General features: G+C 31.1%; 1 protein-coding gene across 8 annotated transcripts in view; it reads right to left on the bottom strand.

Moving 5' to 3' along the window:
* LOC119838262 (poly(rC)-binding protein 3) overlaps window positions 1-16,884 on the bottom strand; it is a 136,258-nt gene that overhangs the window by 88,169 nt on the left and 31,205 nt on the right. For 7 of the 8 annotated variants that reach the window (XM_038364111.1, XM_038364112.1, XM_038364117.1 and 4 more), the window contains exon 2: window positions 5,369-5,396. The gene's annotated coding sequence lies outside the window, so the exon portion shown is untranslated. Of the gene's footprint in view, window positions 1-3,115; window positions 3,147-5,368; window positions 5,397-16,884 lie in introns of all 8 variants that reach the window. The other variant, XM_038364113.1, reaches the window with a different exon arrangement.

Here is a 16,884-nt window from a genome sequence, read left to right as displayed (position 1 = left end):
ATGAAATGTAAATAATGAACTCGAAGCTTGTTATATAAAAATAAACAAGCTTGTTTTCAACTACAAACAGCGTAGCAGCCCCGTACTAATCAAAAACAATTCCAAAAACAATTTGGATCAGAACTGCATGTTTGGTATTTGTTTTCATAGTGCGATGAACATTAAAAATGCTAATCTAAATGAATGGGAATTAAACAATTCATTGGTTTCATATAATAATCATCGCTTCATTTTAAGCTGTTTATTAAAAATAAACAGTGGCTAGTTAATCTATAGTAATATCTACTGTATCTATGTCTATAGTAATAGATACTTATTATTTACATTTTTATATTATGTATTTAAAGAATGATACAAATGATTAGAGTATATAGAGACAGCATACAATAGTGATATGGATTTGAGCTCGTAGTAAAAGCCGAAAAGGTAAACGGCTTCATAATTTTTTTTAATATTATGATACATAATTAAGTATAAAACGACATTAAACTCGCGCGGAAGCCCCTAAATAGTCTCCCAAGCTACAAACATGCCGTATGCCTCGTCCCATATACCTACATAAAGTGTAGACCTAATATTCGGTTTGTCCACCGGCCGCATTCACTGAACACCACAATTCCACTCTAATTTCATACTGAAAACAAACAATTATCTCTAACCATTTCATTTGTGGCCGTGTTTCGTTACATTGCAAATGGATTTAGGGTATTCTTGGTACACGATTTTGCTATTATCCTGCTGATACCGACATAATTAAGATTACGTACTACTAGGATTACACTAAATTTCCAGTTGTGGTTTGCATTATTATGTTGTGGAGGCTGAGGGAACGATATAAAAGGATTTTAGGCAAACGGAAATGTTTATTATGAATAGAAATAATATTGCATTTCAATAGAAGTTTAAAAATGATAATAATATTATGGGATCGTCGTCGCCAACTTTATAACAAAGTAGCTGAGTTTTTACTTACATTCGAAATTTAGTCTTCGAATTAAATGGTTTCCTCATTTCATCATCATATATTTGTTTCGTTTTATTAATATTTTAAATCGTATTTATAAAATTATGCCAAGTAAATATTCTTTTCTTGAACAACAAGGGAATCAAAATATAATACTAAATAACATTTTTTTCAGGAAAAGTTGTACGAGTAAATATACGTTACTTTGTATGCCTTATAGATATTCTTAATATCACAGAATCATAAATTATCTTTCCATTTTTTTAATGTATTAATCGAAAAGTGTTATGGGTATCGTTATCCATGATATTATTATTTTATTAAGTATATATAGTGGTTCAGAAGAAATATACACATTGTTATCCTGTATGCATAGTGTGAGCGTTTGCAGGTAATTTGAATTTGGACATATTTGATCCTTTGACCTTCGCCCGGGTTCATATGGCCCTACGTGACTCATGTACGTAATTCCTAAGGTTATTCACAAAAGATTTACAACTGACCTTACCTTAAAAGGAAGTGTTATAGGTCGTCTTTTGTTCTTTTTTACCTTGCTATGTAGATATATAGTCTTGGCTCAGACCTTTATAAAAAGCTTCAGGAAAATCTTCAATTGCGCGCTTTTAATTATATTATATCTGAGGGAAAAGTCAAAAATGGTCTATTGGATTTTGATCCAAGATACACGCAGATGCTTGTGCACAGTCAATGTATCACACACACACACATTATCAAGAATACGTAATTCTTTATGCTTATATGTTAAGGGTTTCAAAATCAAGTCATGGCAATAACTGAATATGTCAATCACAGTTGAAATATTCAGTTATTGCCTACTAGCTCAATCCTTCGGCTTTACTACCGTGGTATCCGGATAAAAAGAATATGTATGCTATATTCTACCTCTGTACAAAATTCCATACAGCATCATGCATTCCATTCAGCATTTAATTAGCCGTTTTTTCGTAAAATACTAACATAATAGGTTTATACAAGTATATAATCAAATATCACAAACCAAAGTTAAATTATTTACTTTATGATTGATGCGAAAAGGAAACAAAGATGGGGGATGCCGAAAACACTCTACAAAGTGATATCTAATTTAGAAGTCGAAGATTCTTATGAACATAACAAAAATATGAGTAAGAAATTGTTCTGAAACCGCGACTTTTTATTACATTGTTCTCGGAAGGGAAATTCTGTGATCAGCATTTTGCGCAACTGGCAGGGTAAAGGGTGCGCTCAGCCAAGAGGCTTTTTGAGGTTTCTTATTGCTGGGAGATAATGAATACTTCATAATATTACGGTAAAATAAAATTCTTTTGTATAACTATTACCATTATTATGTATCAATTTTGCTCATTTTTAAAGTTACGTCTTGAAATTGAATTTATGGAAGCTTATTATCAGGTCAATATAGTAGGTATTATTATAAATTGATGTTGTGTATATATTTCATGATATTTTTCTAGCTGTCAATATTATCGTTTTTTTAAATATATATCTGTAACTTGACATTAACATTGACGGGAAGTTACATTTCAAGAATAAAAAATACACGTGGCCAGAATAAAATCTCAAATAAAAATTGGATTTACTTATTTAAATATAAAAGTCAAATGTTAAAAATCGAATGTTTAAATACAGAACAAAAGGCACACCCCCACACACAAGTTTTGCTATAAATGGACGGCCGTTGCTCGCTGGACATCCAGACAGATTCATGCTCGATTCGTCGTAGCGACCGGGACCACAAGTTGGGAATAAATAGAAGAAAATATTAACCCACGTGTTTCATGGGAGCAGTTTGGATAAAAATCATGAAAGTGAAAGTCATGATCTCGAAAGTCGTGTTAATTACAACATTTATAACTTAAAAACGTTTAAACGTTTTTAATTGTTATGGTTTCTTAGATTAGTTTCTGCTTGGAAAAGGATAGTATTTGAATAAAAAAGTGGAAAAAACAAAGAAAAAACGCATCTTTTTCATGTTCAAAAAAAGGATCACAAAATAGGCCGTAACAAAAATATAGGTCTATAATATAGTTTTTAAATTACATTAATAGAATTGTAAAAAACTCCATATAATTATGCTGTGAGTTCCCAATCCCACTTGATAACATGAAAAGTAATGATGATATTGAATACCTCATTGTTTTCCCTTACGTCGACTGAATTACTGGAACAACAAAAGCTGGTTTTATTCAGAATAAGTTGACAAGGCTTCAAGAATAATTAAAATTAAAGCGGCCTCATTCTGACGCTAAGTATTTTCAATAATTTCTGTCTTGCTTATGGGACCCCCTGAAGGTCGTCCCTACCTTTGTAGGCCCAGTGTTGCTAACAAGCTTATCCAACAATCAGTAGTCAAGCAGACATTGATGGGGAGATCCGCCCACATTTGGCAATGTCAAATTTCACCCTCTTTAATTAAAAGACTTCACTGAACCGAAATTCGTAATATTGGAGCTTGTCTTCACAACATTGTCGACACTAGATTTCATTAAGACAATCTTGACTTACTATCTTGAATGCTAAATCGTAATTGAAATCATAATATAAAACAGAAACATTTGTTTAACGAATACGGAGGGTTTCAATGACGTTTTGGAATTCAGATTGAAATTAATTACTCAACGTTTTCAAAACATTTTGAGGACTTGTTTAGAGTTGCGAAAATGTATTAGTTCCAAATTTTCGTTACAAGGGACGTTAAGTCTTTTAAATAATAATATTATAAAGAGGAAAGATTTGTAACAATTATTTCAAAAACATTTAAAATAATTTCAAAAACTCTTTCACCAACAAGACATTTTATTTCGGTTTTATTCCGGGTCAAGCCGGGTGAAGTTTTATGTTTTTTTATAAACGATATTGGTCGCTAATAAAGCAATAATATATTTTTTTAATAGACTTTTGATGCTTTTATTTCTTTGAAAGCATTTTTATGAAACTGTTATACACAGTACAATGGAGTATGAATTCATGCTTAAAAAATTGATATGGAATATAAACAATGAAAAAGTAAATTGTGCACCTATAATTCGAACTAATAAATTACATTAAATAGTCATAAATTTTGTCTATTTAATCTATAATTTATTGGTGCAGGAGCGAAAGCGCTGTAGCATTAAAAATATTATCCCACGTTTAACATCGCCATTTATCACAATTTCAATAAATAAGTCTTTTAGTAAGAAACTCCTTATTGGATTCGATTAATCTCATTTATTTCGAAGTCAATTTTTTAAATTCTCATTGAAAATGTTTGTTTTGTGATTTCTTAATTCGTATTAATATATAAATGGAGTTTAAACAAATGATTTTCATAGCTAGAAACAAAGAACAAATTATAAATCGGGCAGATTTAATTCGTGAGTTCAATTGAGTTTTTTTATTTTACTTTTTATAATGCAGGGAAAATAACTTAAATTAGCAGCATACTAAAACTAATTTCTTATATTTTATAATCCTATAAATTATGATCTGATAAATTTCAAATACATTCCATTATGATTACATTCCATTAAAATAAATAAATTATACGTGGGCGCAAATAAAGTGAAGAATGAAATAAATCCCCACTTGTAAATTAGAAAGAAGCCTGTCTTTTGTCTGCCTCTTTTTCAAGCAAAAGCCACAGAACCAATTAGACTGAAATTTGGTACACAGATAGTTTGAGATTCAAGAAACGACATAAGACAGTAGAGTAAAAGGAACTCTATATATCATGTCTTTTGACTACGCTGGCGAATCCGCGGCCGGAAAGCTAAACATAAGTTAAGAATATAAAAGTCATGGTAGAGTTGTTTATCTTAAGCCCCTTTTTTCGATTGAAAGTTTTGGTTGATTTTTTGTTGAGCTTTTCGGGTAACAAAAATAAAAGAAAACATATAGGCATAAGAAAAGTCTTGTAAAGATTTAACACAATTAATATACATTTAGAATCGCAAAGCTATCACAGTAAAATCCCGTTAGTTTAAATTAAATGTGAAAACTGAAAGACTGGATAGAAGGCGAACAATTGATAACAAACAAAAAGTTTTATGAAAGTCAGTATCCACGAAAACATGTTGTTACATTAGAAATTAACAGCGTGTTTAATACCTACGCGTGCATAACCGCCTCCTTGGTAGAGTGGTTAACGCGTGAGCGTAGAACCGAGGGAACACAGGACGTGTTCGAATCCCAGTGAAGACGCATAAAAAAAGTCTTGGTCTGGCAGGACACAGAAGGATGATCACCTACATGTCCATAAAGAAAATCGATCAGTGAAACAGATGAATATCATCTGCCCCATACCCCATTAGGGGTCACGGAACTTCACTTACTACATATTTATATGTTAAATAACATATTGCGCTAAATAACCCAACTTGCTAGATAGACTATCTGAGTTACCTGAGCGATGCTATTGTGCACTGCAAATCTGTAACAAAAAAAAAATATTCTAAGTCAACAATTGGGTCAAAAAAGTCAGAAAAGAACATAAAACAGGCAATATACTTATCATGTCGTAAAAGAGAGTAGGTAACAGTTTATTGGCCCTTAAAACGTGTTATCGTTACATTTGCATAGGGCCGAAGATGTTCGACCTAACACTATCTGTTTTTATGATCTTGATATGGCTACATATTTTTGCAATACTGGAAAATGTCCTTACGTTAATAGTGTTGTAAAATATTTATTCATGTACCAGTATGTATACACAAATACAAATTATTCGTAGATATTTTCAATTACTATTTAGTATATTGTCGCTGTCAAGTTAATGAGATGAAGTAGCAATAAATTATCTGGCTAAATATGTTTTTGGCAATAGCGCCAAGGACCAAAAAATTATAATTCTCTTGTGTTGTAATTCTCTTCTAGTTTTCTTATTCAGTCAGCCGAAAAGCTCTTTAATTAAAAGAACTTTCGTTAGTCAAACTACTGGTATTAATAATTATTTTTTAACATAAATTTTAACCGACTTCAAAATCAACCAAAAACAAAAAAAAATAAATAAAAATATTATAAGCGCTACCCACTCATCTGTTTGAAGACGGTTCAAAAGAGGAAATATTTATGTTTTCGCATAATTATTAAGTTTTTATTCAACACCATTACAAGACTCACTGAGGGTTGATGTGACAGTGAATATAGTTATCAATTTAATTTTCATTATATATAAGGCATATTTGCATTCAATTTGAGGGTTAATACTTATAGGATTATAGTAAAAACTGCATATAATATTTTATATAAGTCCTCTTAAAGTAGCTATAACAAGAAAAATATTAAGTTGAATTAATTACATTTTTCCATATTTAATATACCTACATTTAGCACATTTAGCAGATAGGATGTAATAAAAAAGGAAAAAAAAATCAGTGTCCCATAAGTATTTATCAAATAATTAAAATGCTTTAAGCATAAAAACTTTTTAATTCTGAAGATGTTTTAATCGTATTTGAGCTCGTCTGTTACGTGCTCCATTGGGACAATAATCCTCGTTTGAATCATAATTTATCTTAATTAATCCCGCTTCAAGGAACAATTAACCAAACAATGGGAATTAATAAAATTGGGAGTCTTAATTACCGCTTTTATGATACTTTTTCTGCTTTATGAAGGAGGAATGTGGATTTTTTATTGAGTATAAATTTTCGTTATGTTTCACCTGACATAAACTTAATGCAGAATTAGAATAGATATGAAAGCAGTGTAGAGTTTTCAAATTTATTCTGTGTTAATTTTGACGCCTATAACCACACTAAACCTGATAATTAGCGTCAAAATGACAAAAACACGAATAAACGAAATAACCTAGTCACCAGTCACTTATTTTTCTATTTCATAGGAGGCAACTCATCTAGTGGGTACTATCAAGCAATGCTCAAGCTCATGAGGATTCCGAGGTTGTGCCTGTTCGCTTTAAAGAAATAAGGGACATGGAATGGATCGATGACAAGAAAAAGAGCCTCCATCTCCCCCCCTCACCGGACGATATATTATTTTTCATTATCTAATGTTGTTAAAACTTCAACACATTCCTGTAACTGTTTTAGTGATGCATAAATCAGTCAGCCATCACGCGAGAGCGTAGTGTGGAGCGGCAGATAACGGAGGTTTGCGATGGAACCCGTATAATTCACTAAGTGCTGAATTTTGATTGTATGTACGGCGTTAAATCTTCTAGAGTTTTGCCGCTCGCTAAACCGACTGAATGTGTTGATATTACTCTAGCTAAGTTTCACGTTGGCGTATTGAAGGTGTACGTTTCGTATGTTACATTTTGCAGGTTATTAAACAATTACGCGAGTATGTTTAATACGCAATATATTATTTTGATTCGTTGTTGTAAGGCTTATGCGCCTTACAACAACGAATCAGTCAGTTAGTTAGTTAGCAATGTTAATTTTCCTTGTTTGTTGATTATTTTGAGAGCAATGGGACATCTAATTCGCCAATTTGTACGGTTCTGAAGGCCGAACTATATTTTTATATATTGGTGTTATTGTTATGTATGTTTAATTTATACATACTCAAAGTTATTGGATACAACGCATTGGTTATGAAACATCACATATTTGATTTAAAAATACATAGACTTTTTGTACAACAATATAAGCACGAAGAAGGTGATTCAAAAGTTTTGTTCTGCATTTCTTGAAATGTATCAGTGTATTTTTAACGGTAATATAACATTTTCAATTGTTATATACAATCAAATAGATGGAGATTTAATAGTTATGTAAATTTTTAAGTTTTATTTACTAAATTTTATTTAACATTATTCTGATAGAAAAATTCACGTTTGCACTGTCGCGAAAAAAAAACAGTATTTTCAAGCGGTAATTAGGTATATTTGATTAGGTTCCTTTTTTTATACGTGTCAAAACATGCTCGCACTCAAACAAAAATCAGGCGAACCACCAGCTCAGTTGCCCGCTATGACATGAAAAAAACCATGAAATTTTACAATAAAGCGTTTTAAGCTTTACAATGCTATGTTTGTATAATATTTAAATAGCAAATAATCCGTATTATAATTTAATATGGGCGAGTGTCGGCGACTGAAATACGGGGTCTAGCATTCATCAAGACTTTTGTAAATGATTTTTAAGGCAGGTATAACGAGTGAATAGCTAATGAGGCTTGCATTCGGCCCTTTGTTACGCCACATTCATTACCAGCTCCCATCGCAGTTTGTTTACAAAAAACTGCTTTGTTCCTCGTCGTACTTTATGGCAATTCTGGGTGGCAATTTCTCTAACCATTTTAAGGTTAAGCGATCTCACATGACTTTTACTATTAACTCAGTAACCCCCCCATATACATGCATGGTACGTATATATTTACAGAGGATCCTCGAAAAGTTTTTGACGAAATGCCTTGTTTTCTATTTCTAATTCTTCTCAAAAGGCATGATATGCCTCTGGAAGCAGGTATACTTGAAAATAGAATCACAATTATTTATCAAACAAGCGTTAAAGAACAATAAATTTTTGTTATGAACGTTGAGTGCAAGTGTTCAAATGAATTAAAAGCATAAATTATGTATATACTAAAACCAATTTACAATTAATTAATCTATGGATTATATTATGTAAGCTTATAAATATTGATTGGTTTTGGTTAATTGATTCACGTGTAATGCAAATAGATAAATTGTTTGGATCTTAATAATGGAAGCTAATAAAAATCTGTGAAAGTATGGAAAGTATATGCTTTATGCTTTTATAAAATACTAGCGGTTCACCCCGGCTTTGTCCGTGGTACATATAAAGCCTATAGCCTTTCCTGAATAAATGGGCTATCTAACACTGAAAGAATCTTTCAAATTGGATCAGTAGTTCCTGAGATTAGTGCGTTCAAACAAACAAACAAACTCTTCAGCGTTTTGTATCTAACTCAAATGACCGTAACCAGCAACAAAAACAAATAGAATGAAAATTTGGTTAAGGATTCTTTTTACGCTCATTCATGCGAAACATATGTTTAAATACACTATCCCTTATCGTATATAATGATGATCTAACCAGTTCTGTTTTAGCAAATTTAAAAGAATACGTCATAATAATGTGATGTTAAGTAGCCTCTTTTATGCAATACTAGATAGTTGTACGTTTCCCCAATCCAATACAATTACAGACCATCTTCAATAATCCATCTCAAAATAGTTTAATCTAAAAATATATATAATATTTCAACTTCACAACAAAAATATTACAAGCCTGTTTGAACTTTAACCTCCGTGTATAATGTATGACATACAAATCCAGCCTCTTTAAACTTGCACAATAGCATTGACAAATAGCAACTAATAAAGTTACGTGGAGTGACGACGTCAAGAACACACCACATTCGTAAGTTACAGCTCTGAAAGTTATGAATCGAGTTCTATTTACTCATAGAGTTTGCGTTCACTGTTTAGGATTATTGCAGGGAATTCATTAAACAATTTGAAGTGTAATAATCGTCGGTCTTATAGAACAAATAGGACGAAAATTATAATGTCTTTTTCGTTTTATTGTATTATTTCTTTGGTCGTAAATGTGAGGTCATTAAGCGTGTTTTTTTTAATTTAATTGTGTTTCTTATTTACTATTTCGAGTGAGGGAAGCATTTATCATGTTTCCACTGGATAGGCGACATTGATCACTTCATCCACCGGCCCATTTGCCATAACTGAAGATTTCCCTAGAGTACAAAAATGTAAATAAATTCCCACATTCAAAGTAGACAATTTCACATCTCGCTACATTATTAATTTGTTGTCCCTTTGTGCAGATGATCTGAGTAGGTACCTATGCTATAACTAGGCCTGTGTCTAGCCGGGTGTAAAGCCTAATTCAAATCCTTTTAACTATTAAAACCAATGGACGGTTCAGCATCTATATTAATAGACACGGTCGTTGTACTAACAACGCCGCTAAATTAAATTTAGTTTAGATCAAATAATTATGCTTTCCAATTTCTATATTTAAACTATAGGATCATAGGAATATGTATTCTGTTAGAATATATTTTTTTATAATTCATTAATATTGTCACAATGTAATTTATATGAGTATTATTGTTTTTCAACGAATTCTATATCTTCAAGCAGTATAATTTTGTTTTTCTTTATAATATGAAATATTGAAGGTAGAAGCCAAATATAGCTGCAGGCGGTCAGAGCTAATTGGATTCGCGTATGTAAAAAATATTGTTTGTTAATTAACTGAATCTCAAATTTAATTCAATATTTTATACATTAGTAAAATATAATAAATATATTTTCTAAAATGTACGTCAAATACAACTCAGGTTATCCGAATTGCCAAATTACTGAAGGAGTTACACAAAAAAAAATGTTGAATAAAAGAAACCGCTAGCTGTGGTCAATTCGTAATTGACATAATATACATATGCCATTAGTATTCAAAGAGAAACGGCGCGAATAAGGAAAATAGAAGGGTTGAATCACCCTTTTGAGGTTATTTGAATTGTTTTATAAAGGATCCAAACTATTTTATACACAAATACAGAAACTATATTTTATGAACGTTAAGTTCATTTGTATTGGTTAAAAGCTAAATGTTATCAAAATTACCTAACACAATTCCTTAATTAAGTTGTTGAACTGCTTTTGAAGTAGTTAGGGTTATCATTTTTGATTAATAAATTATAATTAAAAACTTTGTATCGTTGAAGTTTGAGATTTACGTATTTTTTTATACAAAAGAAAGTTCAATGCCCATTTTCAATTAATGTAAGAATATATTTTTTTACTTATAATAATTGATTTAATGTAAATTAAAGCAATTGACATTAAGTAATACCAACTCAGATAGACCAATAATGTTACAGATACTTAATTTATTATGTTATCTGTGCAGATACTTACCTAAATATTTGATTTGAATTAGCCATCTGTGGTTCATTACTCGTCCGTCAATTGACAACGTTCAATTTGGCGGGTAACAAGTCGTAAATTTGTATTACCGACAAACCTAGTTCGGGTCCGCGCAGTGAACACACATAAGTCATTACACGGCCGCAGAACAATCCCTAATTTACTTGCTCATACTGAGCTACAAATGGACTAAAATATTAATGTAGTAATGGCCTCGCTTTGCGATTATTCCGCTAAGTGTTATTGCAAAAAGGTATTATTAATGAATTAATTAGATTAGCTTTATGGAGCTTGTTTGTTATTCTATAAATGTTGCATAGGAAATTCGTGATAAAGCATTTATTAGTGCTCAGTGTCGTTTTGTCTTTAATACATTCTAAAACCCGTTTTTTCCATTAATAAAGCATTTCAATGCTATAAAAATAAAAAATTGAATATTCTAAAGGGGGAATTAAAGAACCAAAAGTCATAAGTATAATGAGGTTGCCTGAAAATGCAGACGTATACGTCATCTGGGTATTGATAATGATTTCCTTATAATATGCCACAAATCCTACTTAACTCTTAAGAGTCAATGATGGTTAGACGATAAATACTCAAACAAATTTACGGGCAACGTCGTTTACTCGTTTACTTTCCTTTCCTCCGAAATCCGCTTAGTAAGATGCTATTATTAGCACCAGAGAAGATTTGTCTGAGTATTTCTAAATACTGCTTAATTATGAAGTAAAATGGAATAGAGGAGCAGTTTTATACTTATTAGTAAAAATATGGGTTAAGAGGAAGAAACTCACGAAGTAAGTTTATTAAACAGGCTTTATTTTCTTATGAAGTGATAACTTCTTATGGGAGGGTAAACCGCTTCGTAACGTAACGCGTTACGGTGCTGATTTGTCTGTCTTCCCTTTCTCTCGCGCATGCAGCAGCGACAGTTAGATTTCTCTTATCTCACGCACAGGGCAATCCGTATTTTGGACAGAGATTAGTTTAAATTATAATTGTACTTTAACTGTATATTCTGTCGGACGTCCCGAGACGCACGCACGCATTAAAGTAAATTTTCGTTTCAAAAATGATATTTTAGTTCAAACTTCATTAAACGCTTTACTTTACCGTAGTTAACAAACTAGCAAACGAGAAGCAAATAACTTAAATTCTCTCGCAAAGGAACCCTAGTTAATGTTAAAGTTAGATGCTAAGATTTGTACATGTAATTAAAGGGCGAATGGATCTCAATGGACTCTGAAAATTTCCCTTTACTTGTGTTTTCGTATTTTGGTGTTAACATTTTAATTTACGCCATGAAAATGATATCTTTCTTTAAAATGTAGACTTTCTGTATTAAATAAAGTTGCAGGTAGCGTGGAATTAAATGTTACTTAATATTTTCGGACGGGTATAATTGCTTTCCCTTTTATAAAGTTTTAATTAATTATTGAAGCGAAATAGCATACGTATTAAACTTTTTCATTTTGTTAAACATTTTATCATTTGCTTATGATTATTTTATCATTATCACACACGTCCATATTAAGCTACTTTTATTTCGATTGCTCCGCATTTAATATCGAAGAAAAATGAATGATCAATTTGCATCTAACAAAACATAAAGTTAATTATATTACGTTATAATAACAACATAACCTAGTTTCCTATTCAATTCAAAGTAGGATTTCTCTGTGATAATTTGATTATCTCTTTTCGAATTAAAACCCTTAAAACAGAAGACCCTTTTACATTTAAATGGGATGTTTGAGATGTCAGAGGCAGGCGGGATCGTGACAGTAAGCCCTCGTGTCCTGCACCCGACCTACCAGTTAAATGAATTATGCTGTCCACACGCCTTGACATACAATTTATAGACAGATTTTAGTATGAGGAGTTTCGAATCAAATACACATGAAGAGATTTTAAACCGACTAGTTAGCAAGGAGAAGGTTTTATGTACCACTGTATGTATACAGTGAAACACTTAAAATGAAAATAAAGCGCCAAGTCGAAATCGTAGCTTCCTATTTCATCACCGTCTACAACATTATTTTTTCTTCGGAATGCGGTTTAAATTTTGTAAGAAATGGTTTATACAATATATTCATTAGTATTCAATTAAATTTCGAGCTCTTAACAGCAAGCGTGGTCACGGGCGGACTTATTTTTTAATCCAATTTGCTAAACCCACTCAGTAAAATCAAAAACAGGAAAATATTAAATTGTGTTTACTTGTGGCTTCCTTGCTTTCACCTGAAAAACAGCTGTTCTTACTTAAGTAGTAGTTATGCTGAGGTACCAAAATTTATACAGGACTATAGATAAAAATATAATTAAACAATATAACTTTTTGTGCTATATTGAAAATGTTTCAACTATGACCTATTAGTTGAAACAGTACCAACATATATAAACACATTTATGTATGATTATTCGTATGAAATGAGTTTTGAATAGCAGCATTCAATATAATTATTAATATGATAAAATTTTATAACTTCAGTTTCAAATTTCAAATGAATCCATGATGTTATTCATGAAATGACACTATTGTACAATATCGAATGATGTTATTGTTAATTTTATTTATTTATTTATTTATTTAACTCTTCAACAACATTGTACATAGAAGGAAACTTAGAGATAATAATAATTATGAGTAAAATAAAGCGTACAATTTGTTTGGCGGCCTTATCACTTAGAAGTGATCTCTTCCAGGCAACCACGGTAAAAGGTAACGAGCATACTGCTAAACTATAAGCGGGACGAAAAACAGATACTTTTAAACATTCAATGAAATTTACAATTAAATTAATTTGAAGACTGACTGGTTTAATATCGGTATATTCAATAATATAGTCTCTGGCTGTGAATTTTATAAACAGATTGAAGAATTATATGATGAAGCTGTTCGCCCGTGGTAACCTATGTCACTCACTGAATTTGCAAAATTCTAAGCACTTGGTGAAAGAATTTTTGAAATCAGTCCAACGGTTTTTGTGTGAAGTCAATACAAACATAGATAAATGCAAATCTTTTCTGTTTGTAATATTAGGATAGATTTTGACAATATCGTAAATAATGATTTACGTAATCAATGAGTTATATATAAAAGTAATAATACAAGAAAAAACCGTATCTATCCATCTCCTTGTCTATAACAAGATTCGGGTTTAAAATGATATGACTAGAATTAATAACAATAACTATACATAACTCATACCCATTAGCAATCTCGCGTAGATATGACAAAAACAATAAAAATATATAGTTAATTAGCTCCGTCATAATTTATGAGCAGGTTCGAAAGATAAATTAATTTACAACAGTGACTGTTACTAGTTTGAACCTTGCATACAAAATCAATGTTGTTGTTAATTCTCTAGAGCATTTGACGAGTAAACTAACTTTTGCTCTGGTACACGTACCTACATATAATTAAATCAGTGGCTTGTAATAAATTCTGTTTAAGTTCGGCGTAGAATATGTTATGATGTTATGAAGTAAGATACAAATATAATATAGAAAAAAAAATTCTAGCATTTTAATGTAAGAAATTCAGTATATATTCAGTATATACATGGAATACCAAAGGACAGTTCTCAGGCATCATCATCATTTTAAACCACATTGATATGATTTAAAAAGAGCAACTTCAGAGTTTCTTCCCTGCTCGTCTCTGTAGAATCTGCATGCCGAACCGGTGGTAAATAATTCTTTTTTCTTTTTGATAACTTTAAATAGTTCCTAAATGTAATCTAGTTGAATTAATAAATGTTTGAGTTTGAGTTAATTTCAAGAATAAAATTGAACCTAATTGTTTGATACAATTTTCGAGAGGAAGTTAATTTTAGAGTTCTGTATTTTCCAAATAAAAACACTCAGTTCTAAAGTAAAATTTTGTTTATCAACAATAATTGGTGTTTTCATTCTCTAACACAATATAAATGATATTACTATCATCTAATTAAAGAAGAAGACATAATATTATCGTAACATAAAATCTTACTAAAAATAAAACTTGACTAATTAATTTGTGTACGAGCAACCAATTAATGGGAAAGAAAAAGAAAACTGGCGAGTTGTAATATAATGGCGCAATCAAATCCAGGGAATTCGGGTCAGCAATTGTTCATTTCAATTTTTAATATTAACCCTCATTCATATACAATAAACCACTCTTTTTGTTGACAGTGCGTATAATTTTATTTTCGATTCCGCTGTAAATAAGCTCTGGTTGTAAGCAATTTCATTTTGACTCACTTCACTAACAAATAATCCATTTTATAAAATAAGGAAAAGAAGCTAAGCGATTTAAGGTTTCGGAAGTGGAGACGGGCCGTTTGAAGTAATGCTTAAATCTTAATAGCCATTTAAGGGGTTTGCTCGAAATTAAATTTTCTTTAAAATTTCATAAAAGTGACGTAAAGTCTTTTTCTGTCATATAGAAAACGGCTATCATTTAAACTTTAAAAAAACTATATTATTAATTTTAGTCAAAAATAGACGTCATTACATAGTACCAACCGGAGAAAAATATTTTAATATTGGACAAAAAATCGCATGAATTCCATTCAAATGCTTTATGATAGTTTTTTTTCTATATGTAACGTCTATATGTCGATATTATGCTAAATAACAACATTGTCACAGATCATTTACTGCAAATAAAATATAGCACGTTGTTGAAATAAAAGTACGAATATTGTTTAGGTTTTATAAAATATTTATCCAATGTAAAATAACATTTATCAAATACATTCATAATTCGCAAATTTATTTTCACAAGAGGTATAGATGTTGCTCGAATCACGCGAGGCATTTGGCGGAAATTTGAAAAGTGCTTATGCATTCAAATTCCCATTCTTCCTTTTGAGCGACTTCTTAAGGATTTCAATCCATTGTACCAACATGAATGTCTTTTATATAGCTTCGAAACATTAATAAACTTTTCCCAGTATTCATGAGGGCTACATCGATAGCTAAAATTATTTACCATGTCATTTTTAGAAACTTTACATTTTTGCCGGTTATGATTCGAAAGATAAATCGAAAACTTTAAATAAAACCGGCTAGTTTTATCGACTGTTGATATATAATTGTTAATTACCTACGTGTTTATATGTATTTTAGCAAAATGTGATTTTGCAATTCTTTACCTAACGGTAGCTAAGCAAACGATTTTACTATATACCTTCATGCAAGCCATTTCCCATTACCAACGTAATAAACTCGTAAATAGGTAGGCCTTAAATTGTTAAATTAATTTAACCGAAAGCCACGTTAGCCATGTAAATTTAATCAGCTCGCAAACAAATGACGAAGGTGAGACTCTCGCATTATGGTGGATGCCCGGACATCGTTTAATATGAAAATGCGGCTAACCAACGCGAAAATATGACGACATTAATATAAATCGCACTTAGCCCGCCGCTACGCTGCGGAAAAACAACCTAGCTACCAACTCGAAGGAGAAAAACTGAGGATAACAACATAATGCTTATGACATTAATGTCCCAACTGTAATGTAAGTCTAATGTAAGTCGCATTTAACAAATACGGTTTCTCATTACGATCTATACCATGCTATGATGTTATGATAATAACAAACATATACGAATTTTCATTTGAAAAATGTTGAATGATATTGTTAAGGTGCTAGATTTGAAAAAATGCCAAATAATTAATTCCCTGTCACCTAGCAAATTCTGGAAGACGCATTCGCAGTTTAACTATACTATATCAACTAAAAGAATATTAATGTATCTGAAAAATCACAGTTATCAAGAGTATTTTCGACTATGCATTTTAAGGAATTGTAAATAAATAAATTACTTAGGAGAAAAGGAATGCTTAGGGTGGTATAGATCCATTTAATAAGGAGTATCAACCTTGTGACATAAATGTAGAAGTAAACTTTGCCCAGCATAAAACAGAAGCTCTTATAAAAGAGACTGTACAATGCTTTAAAAGGTTTTTATTTCTTGTAGTCGCTTCCTAAGAATCCAATAACAGTTCGCTGAGGTGATGAAATTCAAAACCTCTT

This window comes from Zerene cesonia, unplaced genomic scaffold (genome assembly GCF_012273895.1).
Source record: "Zerene cesonia ecotype Mississippi unplaced genomic scaffold, Zerene_cesonia_1.1 Zces_u002, whole genome shotgun sequence".
Classification (NCBI taxonomy): domain Eukaryota; kingdom Metazoa; phylum Arthropoda; class Insecta; order Lepidoptera; family Pieridae; genus Zerene; species Zerene cesonia.
This window is presented reverse-complemented; position numbering and strand designations above follow the sequence as displayed.